The 16,363-nt window shown below is 36.5% G+C and overlaps 1 protein-coding gene across 6 annotated transcripts in view; it reads right to left on the bottom strand.

Annotated features, from left to right (window-relative positions):
- The window catches only part of LOC135843515 (potassium voltage-gated channel protein Shaw-like), a 761,198-nt gene that overhangs the window by 510,051 nt on the left and 234,784 nt on the right, over window positions 1–16,363 (bottom strand). Inside the window, exon 2 of one of the 6 annotated variants that reach the window (XM_065361444.1) lies at window positions 3,332–3,442. The exons of the other annotated variants lie outside the window; for them this stretch is intronic. The gene's annotated coding sequence lies outside the window, so the exon portion shown is untranslated. The remainder of the gene's footprint in view (window positions 1–3,331; window positions 3,443–16,363) is intronic. 6 annotated transcript variants of the gene reach the window in all.

Raw genomic sequence — 16,363 nt, 5'->3', positions numbered from 1 at the left:
ACAGTGAATTCGTATTTTTATAAAATTTTTGAAAATTGAGGGGCCCATCGTAGCCCGAGTTTTCCGAAAATGGAAAGAATAAAAAATAGACAATGATTTTCTCGCCAGAGGTCACCACTTCAGGGGGTCGGGAGGGAGGAAAATCCCAACTTCGAACATAAAAGGACCACGACACCCTAGCTGCGCCTCCATCTGGTTCATCTGCACCTCCAGTATTGGTCACTGGGTCCGAATGTCACCATGTGGTACATTTACAGTGCTTGACTCTACAAACCAAAGGTATGATCGAAAGAAAAATTCAATGCCCCTTTAAAAAGTGTACTGCATCAATCTCCATCACTGCTATACACGAAGTAATCGTGAAGACTTCTCCGATCTCTGAAAGTCTTCGGCTATTCATTAATATTTAGTTTTTTTTCCTACTTTTTGGAGCTTAACCGTAAAACGATCCGAAGTTAGGAATCGTACTTTCATATTTTGTTTTTTTTTCTTATCGACGACGGTGCTCTCTGTTGTTGTTATGTTTCTTTTTTTTAGTCCTAATCTAATAATAAGTAGTTCTCGTGCTTCGCGAATCGAATAAAAAACCACTCGTCTTAGAATATAGTAACTATTCGTCAATATGGCTGATTGAGATACAATGGCCTTATTTGTTGTTTTTTTTTCAATTCTGGGCAGGGTGCGTTTGTGAAACTGTCCCTCTTCTCGTGCCTCGCGCCGAGACAGCTGGGGCAGTGAAACGGCACCTCCTCCCCTACAAACAAGCCAGACTAACTGCGATACATTGTAGTCAATTGTCAGAAAATTATCTCGGCTAGGCAAGGACTGTAGCAACTCCAGTTAGTATTCGCCAATGCAAGGAGCATTTGGTGGTGATGGATCACCAGCAGCATACTTATATTGGACCTGTAAATTCTGATTGGTCGAGACTTTGCTAGTCGTTATGATTTTAACTTTTGTTACTGTTAGCTCACAATGTATAAAACTTTCGTATTGTTAAGTAATGTGTTATAATGTAATCGCCCTGAGAAAATACATAATTATGGAAAATGAGTCTCATAGTTCTATTTATTAATAAAATACTATAATTCGCGAGTTTATCCCGTAGCACTAGTGCTACAAACCAGACCTAATTAATTTAATAAATGTATGTAAGATGGGACATATTTCATGCAATGGGAGGCATACAATGCGGAACTCCAAAACCAAACGAAACCGTTTATATACCGATGGTAAAACTGAAATCAATCCCAAAATCTCAAATCTTCGGAAAGTTCGGCGAGATATCAAACCAACCATGTCCACCAAAAATGAAAAAATTAAACGTTTCCATCGAAAACATCGCAGTGGATGAAATCTGAAAATTTCAAGGTGCGATGAGCCTCGGCTAATTTCAACAACATTAATCGACGAGACTCCAGGATGGGGAGGTTTTAGGAGCCGATTCTTTGCCAGCGAAAAATCACCATCGAACCGACGTGACCTTTTTTCCATTTCTCAAAGAAATATGTATGTACCTTACCTAGCGAGTACGACACTATTCACAGTGTAATTTTGTATGCGATTAATGAAACAAAATACCGTGGTCAAGAGTTATGCGTGGTAACGTCAACTCGTCGGATTTCATACTTCATTTCTTGGCGCAATTGGTTTCATAATGAGCGGAAGTGGATTGAATTAGGTATTAGAAGAGATTTTCTCGATGCATCAAAGATGAGAAATAATACATTAATTTGTGTAAGATTGTATCATTTATAATCGAGCTCATTCGTTCGGTAACTGCGAAATTTATGTGGTTGGTGGGGAGGGGCACCCCCCCCCCCAGTTGAATAATTTGAGCTTCTGAGATCATAATTTATTTTCCTACGCTTGTATGAGGTCGAAAATAAGAGTGTCATTATATTTTGTTTGATGAAAATTGATGGGACTCAAAGTTACCAGCAATTTATCACTAAACATCAAATCACCTGTATACGTAGGTAGATAACTCCCTAATAAACCAAACATTTCCTCAAATTACCTGTAACTTGGCAAAATTATCAGAAATTTTTCCAAATTATCAAATTGGTAATAATTTATTAAAATTACTACCCAAATTAAACTTACGAACCGAAGTGGAATCCGTTGTGTTAGTAATTCGTAGGTAAAACAATTTTTTTATTTTTGAATTGAAATTATTAAAGTCTGTCACTGTATTTCAGGTTACCGTGTGCCAAAATGCCCATTCTGGGTTAAAGAAATAGCTTCGAGGTATCTGAAATCAATTGCTCAAAGAAAATCTCTTCAAAAAGAAATCGTATGGTAATATTTTAATGTAGGTACGTATTTTCCAATGTCATTATTTCGATTAGTTTTCCAAGCATTAACATGATGTACATAATACTCAACTTTTCTTCCAGAAATGCTTTAGCTCAAGTTCCAATATTAGGATCATTCAAAGCCAAACAAGTCATTGATTTTTTCATATTTCACTGTCCGTAGAGGTCATCAAACGATGGCAAATGGCATAAAACAGAAGTCTCCGCATTTTTTTCAGGTAAGAGGGGTACCTATTATTTTTTTTAAATTGACAACAATTGAAAAGTTCAAATGACTGTTGCGAAAGTTCTGATTATTTTGTTGTTTCGTAGTCGACCCCCCCCCCGTTTTGTTCTCCAGGCTCTCAATGGCTATTTGTGTGGGCACGGTGCCAAAAACATGTTAGTTGCTTTCGATGATAAATTGGCTTGAAAACTTGTAATTAAAATAACAGTACCTACATAATAATATGAAGAAACAATAATGAAATTCTGGAAAAATTCTCCAAAATAGCTCTCCTTATAATATGAAACAACGTATCAAAAATTGTGACGATGCTTTTTGATACTTTATGGAAAATAATTTTCAATTTTGAAATTACCAAAAAATTCCACAAGAAAATTTCGAGAATTTTATTCATCTTTGTGTCTTTGTATATATGTATTTCCATTTCAATTACGAGTTCCAAAACTGATTTTTTTTTACATCATCAAAAAAAGTGACACTACCATTTTTGGCTCTGTGCACAAATATCCCTTGAAATGTAGAACCAATAAACGAGGTATAAAGTGTTCAAAGCGTCAAGTTGATAAGAACCACCGCAAGAGGTATTCACAATATTTTCAATTACCTATAGTAGATAGTTACCTATTTTAAAAATAGATATTCAAACGTCCATCATACTCGCAATCTGGTTTGAGTCATTTGTCATTGCTTGAAGACCTCCACTCCAAATGCAATTTTTGGCAGATTTGTAATGAAACTATCAAATACCTTGACGTAACGCAATTTTCCAGTAGTGAGTGATACATACCACTTCGAGCGATTCTCAGGAATGTTGTAATTCGGAATATTGTCAACTGTGGTTAAGCAGTCTTATTGTTCACTTATTCGTTTCTTTGTTTTTAAAATTCAATCCGCTTACCTGTAATTAAAAATCAATGACTCAATATTAATTACCACATTCGCTAAGTAAAAATATCAACGATACCTAATTATGTAAGTAATTCAAATAATTTCTGTTTTCTGTATTAAGTTCAATATCATTTTGAAAATTAATTTTAATTGCCATCAATTTTTATTTTCTGCACTCATCAGATCTTTCATGCCTACTACTCTTGCCATTTATGAAACTACGTTTAGAATAATTTCAAAATTTCAACCATTAGTGTTGTAATTTCTGTAATAAATTAATAGATAATAATTATTGTGTTTGTGATAATCACCAATATAAACATCCCAAAGGCGATGGGAATAAGCACTGTCGGCATCCATGTTCGCGCTGTGGAATTTGGAATGGAAATGGAGCGATTAATGAAAGATATGCTATACTATCAAATACAGGGTCAGAGATAAGATCATTCACTTATCTTCAATTCAATTGCTTCACACAATTTTCCACTCCTGAATTCATCGTTTGAGAATACACAATCCTTCAACAACCACTCTCGCAGAACGAATATCATAACAAGGGGAAAAAACCTATATACTGAAATTCCACCAGCTAAGCCTCATCCATCTACGAATTTTTTCAACGTTTTCAGTACGAGCTTTTATGGTTCTTTGTCTTTACCAAAAGATAGAATATTTTGACATTTTCATTAAAATATCTCATTTTATCAACGTATAGTCGGGGCGGTTTTACAATCTGCGGCGTGTTGCTACATTTACAACGTCGTCGCCGAGAAAGAATAACTCTGTACAAAAGAATAAGCGTGCTGGTATCGTGGACAGGGCAGACACGAAATTAATTTCTCTTTGAATTAGGACATTTTTAATACTCTGTTGTTCGTATACTATATATAAAGATATACAAAAAGTAGATCCAGGGGGCAAGGCGCAGGGTGGGCTACAGTACGACACGACTAAGTATATACGCATTCAAATGAAACTGAAAATTGAATTTTAGCCTAAACAAACTCCGCAATAATGGCTGAAGCGAATACTGCAGATGGCTTGTGTTTTAAGCGTTTATATCAACTACACACTACACAGTGCAGAAGAAATCCACGTACGCACACAGAGGTCGAAACCAGATTACATGGTAAGTAAGAATACACTACAAGTGCGAAGGATTCGACTTCCATTTCACACATACATATAGGCAACAATATGTAATATAGTACGCTTCTTGAGCACGCACACCCACATATACGTAAACGTATATATAAAAGCTCGTAACATTACCAACAAAGTTGTATTTATTTTAAGCCGAATAAAATAACGAGCTACGTTATAAAAGGGTAGCGATGTTTACTTAAAATTATACACCACCGACAAAGATCTCTCTAGCTTGCTAAAACTCATGGACATTCGCACTTCAACCCTGGTCTGGCAGACTGGCTCTCTCTGTATGTTTTCGTCCTTCCACCATAAAAACAAAAACATTACGAGCTCGTTGAAAAAATAACCCTAATAAACGCATATACGCGCATATCTTAAGTGATAGCTTACGTACGACAAGAGAAGATGGCGACATCCCTCGAGGATGTCTTTGCTTGCGAGTAAATTCAAGTACATTTATGTATACCACTGTACAAACGTATGAGGTATGAAAAACGAGGCTAAGTGTACCATCGAATGATGAACTATACACAAGTACTTGTTGGTATACTAAAAATACATTTACACCATCAACGAGTTCATGTGCTTGAAACTTTACTCGTAGATTGTACGTAGATTTGATTACTTACAAGCGATGATGGAGAGACAGATTGTTTGTATTTATATCGACACTTGACTGCAAAGTACATAGAGTATACGAGTACATTATTGCTAAAAGCTCATTCGATCATTTTATACAGAATTATGAGCACGTTAATCTTCTCAACTAATATACGAGAAGGGTAGTTGGATACCTACTCATTCAGAGAGTTCACATACCGGGTTTTCAAATTTGAAAAGCATTTTAAATAAAAGAGCAGCAGTATTCAATTCGAGTTCATAACGATAGATCAGCTGTATTGGGAAATTTCCCAAAAAAAATATGGTGAAGATATTTAGAATCTCGTTGCTGGTGAAAGTTATAAGGGTCCCTTTTTTACAATTTTGTTCAGCCCTTTCGACGTTCTTATAGTTTGAGTGGACTAAAATTGAACGTATTGTCAGTTTGTCAAAATACATTACTCAGGGGTTCCAAAACAGAAAAAAATTTCAATGTAGGAAAAGAGGAGATCTGAAAAACAGTTTCTGCTGATTTCTGACTAGAAAAAAATGTGCAATGGAATGAAAAAAGTATGTAAATTCAAAATCAAGTAACAGCAATTAAAAATATCAATCCAGAAATGCTTGAAAAAAAAACACTACCTAATAAATTTTCAAGATAAAAAATTCATGACAACTCAAAAATATAAATACGACATGCTGTATTTCTTGACGTTACCAGTATCTAGAGAATCAAAAAAAAAAAAATGAATAAATGAAATCAGAATAATTTATGAAGTATTAGAGAGCTTTGCTCCATAAGTAGCAAAATTAGAAATAAAATTTTCCAAAAAAAAAAAAAAACGGTAGGTAGGTAGGCCTAATCAATCTCACACTCGTTGAGACCAAAGAGCCTACTTTACTGTAGTTTGAATTCGATTTGAAAAAAAGTACCTAAAATGAAAATGGATACTTAACTGAGTTGGAAATCAGATATGAAATCCGGTTAAAACCTCAAAAACTAAACTCTGATTACACGTCTGATTTCGTATTATCTGAAAATCACATTCAATCAACAGCTAACTATTGGTCTCATACATCCACCCAATGAACAGCAGGTTTGATATTATGACAATTTTTTGGTTTGAGAATAAGATTACTGATTACAAGAAATGTTGTTTTTCGACTTCCAGCGTGATTTTGATATCTGTGGCAAAAAACGCTCTCTTGATACTGGTAACTAGAGGAAATGCAGCTTGCCCTCTTTTTGTTGAGTTTTCATTTATTTTACGCCGTAAATACTTCACTATAGTGAGTATCACGATTGCAAAGAATCTATTGATTTATAATTTCATTTGCTGTAATTTTATACAAATAATTCACACACACTTTCTTTCATTCTACCTACTACGCAATTTTCAAATCGAAAAGCAGCAAAAACTGGTTTTTCAAATTCCCCCATACACCGACATGAAAAACATATTTTTTGGAAATGATTTTTACTCTGTTTTGTAATGTTAATTATCATTTTAAAACAATCTAAGAACGATTAAGTATTTAATTAAAATTAATCCAAAGAACGATTAGAATGATTCCAAAATACATTAAAAAATGATTTTTCGATTTTTGATCGAGTCTATCTTCAGTAAACACACTGCATCCAAATTTCAGACGAATAACACGAGTTTTTCAGTGGACATTGTGAATTTCTGATCGACTCATTGGATGAAGCGAAAGTCATTGATAGTAAGAGAAATTGTAATCTCATGGAGGGGGGATGTTATTGCTGTAAGTGCTTTTTTTTCTTTCCAGTTCGTGCATTATTTTGGACAAAAAAACTTTTTGTCGCACTGCTGAATGCAATTGTGCAGTAGGTATTGGAGGAAGATGTTGACGTCATGTTGCAGTAGGTTTGATTCAAATTACAAAATCGGTCTCTTCTGTCAGTTTGCCATGCCAGTGGAATTAATAGAAAAAAAATAAAATCAACCTACTGCGGAGATAGAAAGTATGTGCATTCTTCAACGTATTCTCTTTCAGTACTGGGGCGATCAATAATCATGACTCATTGCACGAATATTAGGCCATGGGGGTTTTTTGAGACAGCGAATTCATCTCCGGCGTCAGATTATCACTAGAGTGCACCATTTTCCCAGAAACTGATTTTTTTGAGATCAAAAATGAGCAAAAAAAGCTGTCGAATTTTGGAATTTTTCATGGCGAATTCTGACTAATTCGAGGTCGCTGATTTCGAATGTGACGTAAAAATTGACGCGATGGCCTTTTTAATTCCAATATAAGAGCCAAATGTCCATGAAGGTGGAGCGAGCGCTCAAATCAGACAACAGATTCGGAATCGGCGACCTAGAATTAGTCGAAAACGACCCTTTACTCGATTTTTTTGGAATTCAAAAAAATCCAAAAAAATGCAAAGGGGTATAACGCACAGTGGGCTGTGAGCACCCTCAAAACGGGCGTAATTCAAAAACTTACAATGAACCCTAAAAAAATGGTATAATGATACCCTCCCTTATGTTTTTGGGGTCGCAGAATACGAATTTGACAATATTTTTTTTGTAAGGGTGGGGGGTGAGGGGGTTAGGAGAGCGAAAAATTCAAAATTTGACTATAATGATGTGTGATATGTCGAAATGTATGTTTTTGAGGGTGTAGATCACGAATCTGACAATGTTTTTTTCGTAGGGGTCAATAATGGGGGCTGAGGGGGTGAAAATGTTTAAAAATTCAAAATTTGACTATAATAATGTGTGATATGTCGAAATGTATGTTTTCGAGGTTGTAGATCACGAATTTGACAATATTTTTTTCGTAGGGGTGAATGGTGGGGGATGAAGGGGGTGAAAAATTCAAATTTTGACCATAATGATGTGTGATATATCGAATTGTATGTTTTTGAGGGTGTAGATCACGAATTTGACAATATTTTTTTCGTAGGGGTGAATGGTGGGGGATGAAGGGGGTAAAGATGGTGAAAAATTCAAAATTTGACCATAATAACGTGTGATATGTCAAAATGTACGTTTTCGAGGGTGTAGAGGGGGTGAAGTGTGGGGGATGAAGAATTTTCTATTGGGGAGCCGTCAAAGTCCCTGGAAGAAAAAATTTGTCACATTTTAACGAAATTCACCAAGATTTTTCACTATAATCGACTGTGGAGGTCGCGGGGGCACTTTAGGGCAAAAATGGCAATTAACATCTTGAAATGCACTATCTTAAGTATTACCAGCCACTGGAATTTCCCGTGCATCTACGTGCGAAAATTTTTTCTATTCCTATTTATGCAGCAGAGTAGACAAAAAACGGAGTTTCAACGTAAATTATACCTCTATAATTACTTTATAACAACTAAAACCGAGTAAATTGATGAAAATTACTCACTTTTAGTTGAATTATTCATATTCGGTACATTTCGACATATCACACATCATTATAGTCAAATTTTGAATTTTTCACCGTTTTCACCCCCTTCAGCCCCCACCATTGACCCCTATGAAAAAAATATTGTCAGATTCGTGATCTACACCCTCAAAAACATACATTTCGACATATCACACATCATTATAGTCAAATTTTGAATTTTTCGCTCCCCTAACCCCCTCACCCCCCACCCCTACAAAAAAAATATTGTCAAATTCGTATTCTGCGACCCCAAAAACATAAGGGAGGGTATCATTATACCATTTTTTTAGGGTTCATTGTAAGTTTTTGAATTACGCCCGTTTTGAGGGTGCTCACAGCCCACTGTGTAACGTTTGTTACGAGCTGGTCAAAAAGCCACTTTTGATGTGTCACTCCCAAAATCGGCTCAAAGGTAGAAGGGTCTTGGCTCTTGGGCCAGTTTTCCGGTTGGAAGTGGTACAAATACCAACAAAGAGCTCGAGGAATGAGTAACTAAACTAAATGAACTCAACGTCGGGGTTTTACCTTTTAGCTCTCTCTTCATTTTCCTTTGAAAAGCTCAGTAATACCTACTCATTTAAGTAAACACAACAAACTGGTGGTCTTTGGCCTATGATTTCTTAGAGAGTCACTTTTTTGGCCTCTGCCTGTACTCCACTGCTGCGATAATTTCAGATTTCATGGGAAAACGGTGATGGTGATTGCAAGAAGGTTTACACTTTTTTCGAATTGGTTACTTTTGAATTTTTCGTCGGGGTTTAACTTTTATCAAACAACAGAACTGTGTGATATTTAGCAGAAAAATGAACAATTTTAGAAATTTTATATACGTAAGAACTCTGTTAACAGAAAAGTTGATTATTTGAAAATATGCACCTCATACATACATACATACTATACATGTACTGAAAGTTCATCGAATCATCGAAATATTCGCCTTTTTCACAAGAAATAGTAAGCTATCAATTCTTTCTCCGTAGCAGAAACATCGAACCGATGCAAGGGGAGGGAGGTTAGAGAGAAAAAAATGAAAAAGACGTACTACAGCGATTTGAGAAAACACATCAGCGTTTCTACTTCAAATCAAAAAATAAATAATTACCAAAAACATAAAAATTGATACCAGCTAAAATTGAGAATAATTTTTAGCCAAAATATAAATTTTATACTCAGGAGGTCGACTGAAGACCTGCACGTAATGTCTCAGCGTCCCTCTCCCGTCACTCGTCGTTCTGATCACAGGAAGGTGAGGGGACAGTGAGAGGTCGAAACTAAAAAGATGAATAGAAATACTGACTGAGAATTGGGCATTGGGGCTTAAAGTTATATGTATCACTGGAGGGGAAATTCTTATCAAAATGCTATGTGAACAAATAAAATTTCGCAGTTTCTTTCTACTCGTATTTTCTAGAAAAAGAACAAATTGAGGTGAATTCTTATGAAGACATGAGTTGATGGTATTAAAATTTCCTATCGATTGGTGTAATGCTAATGGAAGTTTTGATATTCATAAAACGTCAAAGCCAGGCGATAGGAAAATTTAATAACGCATTCAATTCAGAGGCGAAAAATCCTGGCAGCAAGTAAGTAAATTCTACCCAATTTTATTGTACGCTTTTGAATATCAGTTTGATACTCATATTGCTAATTTTCCAGAAGACTGGACAATGAAGCGAAACAGAAACTAGGCACTGAATTAGCTCCTACTACGATCACCAAGTAGTAAGCACACACGACATGCCTTCGCATTCCAGAACCGTTTAAGGGCGTCTGCAGCAAATTGCCAGGTCGATTCAAAGGCCCAAAAGCGGAACTAAAATTCAGTATTCCCCGACAACTTATTAAATATCGTGAGGAGAAATATACCTAATCCATGTAGAAAAACTTATGAATGAATCACGTAATGAAATTGAAGTCATGCTTGCAACGAATCTGATCATGACTTCCAATTCCACTTAGATACACAAAATCAAAATATGTAGAGGGAACGTTCAGGGCAGTGGGGACTCTTTCGATGACGACTCAGATCGAAGACCTGGGCCTACACGAGCAATCGAGTGGACAGATCGGAGCTATAGGGACGTTGTCGAAGAAGATATTACTGCTTTGGCAATCAAAAACGGAAGTAGAACTATACCTAGTACCTACACTACACATACTGCTAGAAATCGTTATAATGTAATGGTCACGGCAACAAAAACGCCTAAAGATACGTGGGCACTAATCAAAGAGCGGAGAAATCAGAATTCATGTCTAAATCCAGTAGACTTAAATCCCATCCTAGAAGGAAATTATAACGAAGCTGGCCTACTAGACCGAATAATTACCAAGGATGACGATGCTGAATTTTTCAGCACACTTGATTTCGTATCAGGATTCTGGCAAAGTGTTCTCGATGAAGTCAGAAATATTAAGCATTTCAGGTTGACGGCCGTGTAAGTACACCACCAATTCATCCCCTGCCTTCCATATACGGATTTAAAATATCATCCGCATTATTCATAAAGTTGATTAATAAAGTAATACCACATAAAAAAGCATTACTGAGTACAAAGGTGGATGATGTTCAAAGCACCTATATCAACCTCAGATCACTTAAATTTTATGCGAAATAAATGTGAATTCAATAACGCTCTCATCATGTATCTTTGAAGATTTCAAAAAATCCTAACCATATTGGAACAGAAACTAAACACAAAATTCATCACTCGAAATTTTAGATGCTCGAGTTAATTTTCAGTCGTTCCAGAGCACTCACAAGGAAATAAGCTTTCGAGTTGTCCGATTGCAATTTGAATGGGCTAACTGTTTTTGGAGAGAGTATGGCCTGAAACTCTTTCAACTAATTTCAGCAGTCTAAATCAATTTTAGATTTTTGGCTAACTATAACATTTGAAAATTCAAAAGTGACAATTCTCATTAATTAATGCTTTTTCAATAAAAATAAGTTCGATTTCGCGAGTTTAATTTAGGTATCTACCCTGTTTTCTTTTAGATACCACAAATAAGTATACAGAACTGTTTCATCCATTGCGTAACTTCACGTACGTGGTTCAGTCTATTAATTTTTTACATTTTCATATTTAATATATCTACTTACCTATCTTATACTGTAAATCAAACTTCAACATACCAATTTCTTTTTCTCGACCGCTGATTGCAAGAGAGTTTTTGCTTTTCTTTTCCCAAATTGATTGCTTTCAAAAAATTTCAACAATTTTTTCAACTTTGAACTGAATAAATTAGCGAATAGGTATAAAAATTATTACTATTCTTCAATGTCGCATTTCCCAATTTAAAAGATGCTCAATGTAAATTTCTCACAATAAATCAACGAGAAAACTGAGTTGGTTCCAAAAAAAAAAAAAACGAAAATGTTCGGTTCTTACCGGATCAGACCACACGGTTTGGTCCGTCCATTCAGGCAATTCAATTTTGAATTTTGATAGCAGTGTCTCGATTCATTTCAGTCGAAATGTTACATCGGGCATCAAACTACACACTTCTCTTCACCAAAGCTCCACGTGTTCTAGTAGAATTCAAAGTTCGAAATATTGAAGAGGGTATTTCAAGAAGAGGAACCACTCCAAATCAATTTTTAGATTTTTGGCTGAAAGCTTTGGAAATTCAAAGTGACAATTCTCATTGATTTATGCTTTTTCAAAAAAAAAAAGTAAATAAAAAATAATGATTTATTAAGAATAATAGAAATGACCTTTTCTTGAAATAATATCAACTCACCGAACCCAAGTTCACTGTTTCCAGTCGTTTTGAAAGCCTCTACCTTGATTTTTGATTACTCCAAACGCCTTCAAAATATTTTGGGATTTCCAAGCGGTTCAGAGAATTTTAAATTTCTGGATAATTGGACCGAAAATCAAGCTATATAGTCTCCAGAATGATGCTGTAGATGGGGACTAGGGACTCCTGGTTACCCACCTAGAGGGGTAATTATGCCCATGCTGGGTGTACACTGACTGGATCAGTACCCTCTGGTGGATTAGTTCCATCCAGAGGATGCCACAGCCGATGGTTCCTGATCCTCTGTGCAGTTCAATCTGTTATAGGCGTAGCATGGTCGCTGAATGCTCTGCGTTAGATTAGACGCTCAGGCAGAATAATACTTACAAGGGAGGTGCCCCAGGTGACATGCACCGATTTGAATGATTCTTGCACCATTGGATAGAGGACATCGAACATAGTCTACCACAAAATTTTCAGCTGCTGAAGTTGATATTTCGATTTTTCAGAGTAATTTTTCGATTTTCACATAGCAATTGTGAAAATAGAAAAATCGCCCTGGAAGGGTCAAATATTAACTTCAGCAGTTGAAAATTTCACCGTGGGCTAGTCTCATCATATGTATTGAAATGCCCAAATAATATTGAAGGTGTAAGGGGACAATATGCCTTCACTGGCTAGGCAGGGATATTCATCGTATCTCTCTTAGCGGGATCATAAATCTTTCATCTAAAGGAAGTACTGGAGAATCCAATCAATAGTTCGATTCTACAGTACTTTACTTAGATGAAAGTATACATTCGATGCACTTAGGTAAGGTGTTAAGTACGTGGGAACCACCCAAGAGGTGTTTTCACATCGTTCCATTAAGGGCAGATGTGAAAAGCTCACAAGTTCGTAAAGCTCAATTCCTTCTCAACTCGAGGCTAGAAGCCAAGTTGAGATGGAATTGATCTTCACTTGTCGATTCGCGCTTCGTCTGGTAGGTCTGACCGCGGAAACGTAATAAGGCCACTCACTCCTACGTAAGGGTTGTGCTTGAGTCCCAGGTCCTCTGCCTTAACGTTCGTGTTTAAGGGAGAGTATTCGCGTTTAAACTTAAGTCTTCTAAATTCGCTACCCAACGCGGGCAATTTGATAGTTACACGTGAATAGGTAAAAGCGATCCTACTTACGCCACTATTCGGTGGAATATTTATTGGTCATACGCGTAGAGTTTTATATGTTTTAGACTTAAGTATCGTTTTATAATTTATTTAAATTATAATACACTGTTCGTGTTTATCGTGTGTTCTTATTTCGCGTGCGGTTCGAATTAATACAAGGTAAACTCGACCAAAATCTGTTCAAATATTACATATTGGTGTTGTAAGAGCTGAGCTAGCAGCGGGTAAGTACTGTTTTAAAAGGTGATATAATACATCTCTTAGGGAGTTAGATTCATCCTGACCTATTAGGGAAATATTCTTATCCTCCCATCGTACGCATCGCCTATACGTATATATTTAACAAAGGTTTTGGTATGCGACCTCCGCCGACCATTTTTGGCCAATTTTTCAAAATTGCAATGTGAAAATCAAAAAATCACCCTAGAGGGCTCAAATATCAACTTCAGCAGCTGAAAATTTCACCATGAGCTAGTCTCATCATATGTTTTGAAATGCCCAAATAATATTGAAGGTTTCGGTATGCGACCTCCGCCGACCATTTTTGGCCAATTTTTCAGAATTGCCATGTGAAAATAGAAAAATCGTCCTGGAAGGCTCAAATATCAACTTCAGCAGCTGAAAATTACACCGTGGGCTAGTCTCATCATATGTATTGAAATGCCCAAATAATATTGAAGGTTTTGGTATGCAACCTCCGCCGACCATTTTTGGCCAATTTTTCAAAATCGCCCAGGAAGGGTCAAATATCAACTTCAGCAGCTGAAAATTTCACAGTGAGCTGGTCTCATCATATGTATTGAAATACCCACATAATAATGAAGGTTTCGGTATGCGACCTCCGCCGACTATTTTTGGCCAATTTTTCCAAATTGCAATGTGAAAATCAAAAAATCGGCCTGGAGGGCTCAAATATCAACTTCAGCAGCTGAAAATTTCAGCGTGGGCCAGTCTCATCATATGTATTGAAATGCCCAAATAATATTGAAGATTTCGGTATGCGACCTCCGCTGACTATTTTTGGCTAATTTTTCAAAATTGCAATGTAAAAATCAAAAAATCGCCCAGGAGGGCTCAAATATTAACTTCAGTAGCGGAAAATTTCACAGTGGGCTAGTCTTATCATAAGTATTGAAATGCTCAAATAATATCGAAGGTTTCGGTATGCGACCTCCGCCGACTATTTTTGGCCAATTTTTCAGAATTATTACCATGTGAAAATAGAAAAATCGCCCTGCAAGGCTCAAATATCAACTTCAGCAGCTGAAAATTACACCGTGGGCTAGTCTCGTCATATGTATTGAGATGCCCAAAGAATATTGAAGGTTTCGGTATGCGACCTGCGCCGACTATATTTGGCCAATTTTTCAAAATTGCTATGTAAAAATCGAAAAATTGCTCTGAAAAATCGAAATATCAACTTCAGCAGCTGAAAATTTTGTGGTAGACTATGTTCGATGTCCTCTATCCAATGGTGCAAGAATCATTCAAATCGGTGTATGTCACCTGGGGCACCTCCCTTGTTAGCTAGTATTGTATTGGGCAGACGTATGGACGTCTGTCGGTAGTGCACCTATTACCTAATACACGTATTGAACAGTACCTTTTGGCTCTTCATTGGGGTGTTAGGTATAGGGGTGATCGGTTGGGCGATAGTAATAAGACCTAAGCCACCTTGGGCCTGTTGAAGCCTCAAATCTAGTGGTGCCCACGTGAGTGGTAAGATGAAGGTAGGCCCCCGGGGCAGGTAAAACTATCATACCCCCCAACAATGCGAAGTATGTATAATGACATTCGGTTCGAGGTCGTTGAAATTATAGTTCGTTGACGCCTAAAGTTTCAGGACTAATATTCCCACCTTTTTATTCTGAATGACAATCTCGTACAGGCGATTCCGAGTAAGTAAGAACACTTTGTATTTTGAACGAAAGAATGATAGTTCCTTGTTCTTTGACACCTGTTTTGTGTATAGATTTCAGAAAAGAAGGAATATTGTCACGTAGTATGTGCCCAGATATGCTGCAAGTGGTCGAGAGTGAGGAAAAGAGAACTCAAACACCTCGGTATTTGTTCCTACGGGTCCGACTGGAAACTTCCTTCAGTATGTGTCACCCCAAATCACCCACCGAAAATGGTAAATTTTGAACTTTTCAGAAATTCGTCAAAATTCAAAACATCAATAAAATTAGTCTATTCGGACTCTGAAATGTTTGTTGTGGGGGGGTTCAGCCCACTCTTTTTTCAAAAAACGTGGCCCCATTCAAATCACAGGCGGACATTTCGAGAGGCTCTCTCAACCAGATGCATGAGAAAATCCGAATTTGCTGAAGGTATCAACAGTTCAAAAAAAGTTGCTATCTACTTGATAAGGGTTGTAAATTAATAAATTAGTATTCAACTGCAATTGAATACCTTCCGGCATTCAAGATAATTTATAAAAATGTTGTAAGACTTTGTTACCGTATGGATGTAGTTATCTACAGAAAATTATCACCACTGATTGCAAGAGAGTTTTTCTTTTAATTTACCAAATTAATTGCTTTCATTAATTGCTTTCAAGATGTAAAAAAAATCCACCTTTGGACTGAATAAACTAGCGAATATGTATGAAAATTATTACAATTCTTCAATGTCTCATTTCCCAATCTGGAAGAGTAGGTACATAGATTTTTCACAATAAATCAACGAGAAAACTAAGTATGGTTCCAAAAAAAAAAAGTGAAACTTCAAGCTTCCGCTCACGGAGAGTGGAGAGGATAAGCTTTCATCATACAACATGAATCCCACGATACGCGTCTTTTTGAGCCTATTTCACTTTGATTTTTTGCCTCGGCGATCAAATATCGCACGAAACTAAAAATTTTACCTATCTGATC

The sequence above is a fragment of the Planococcus citri genome, chromosome 4 (assembly GCF_950023065.1).
Source record: "Planococcus citri chromosome 4, ihPlaCitr1.1, whole genome shotgun sequence".
NCBI classification, from domain to species: domain Eukaryota; kingdom Metazoa; phylum Arthropoda; class Insecta; order Hemiptera; family Pseudococcidae; genus Planococcus; species Planococcus citri.
Note: the sequence above shows the minus strand (reverse complement) of the source record. Positions and strands in the feature narration are given on the sequence as shown.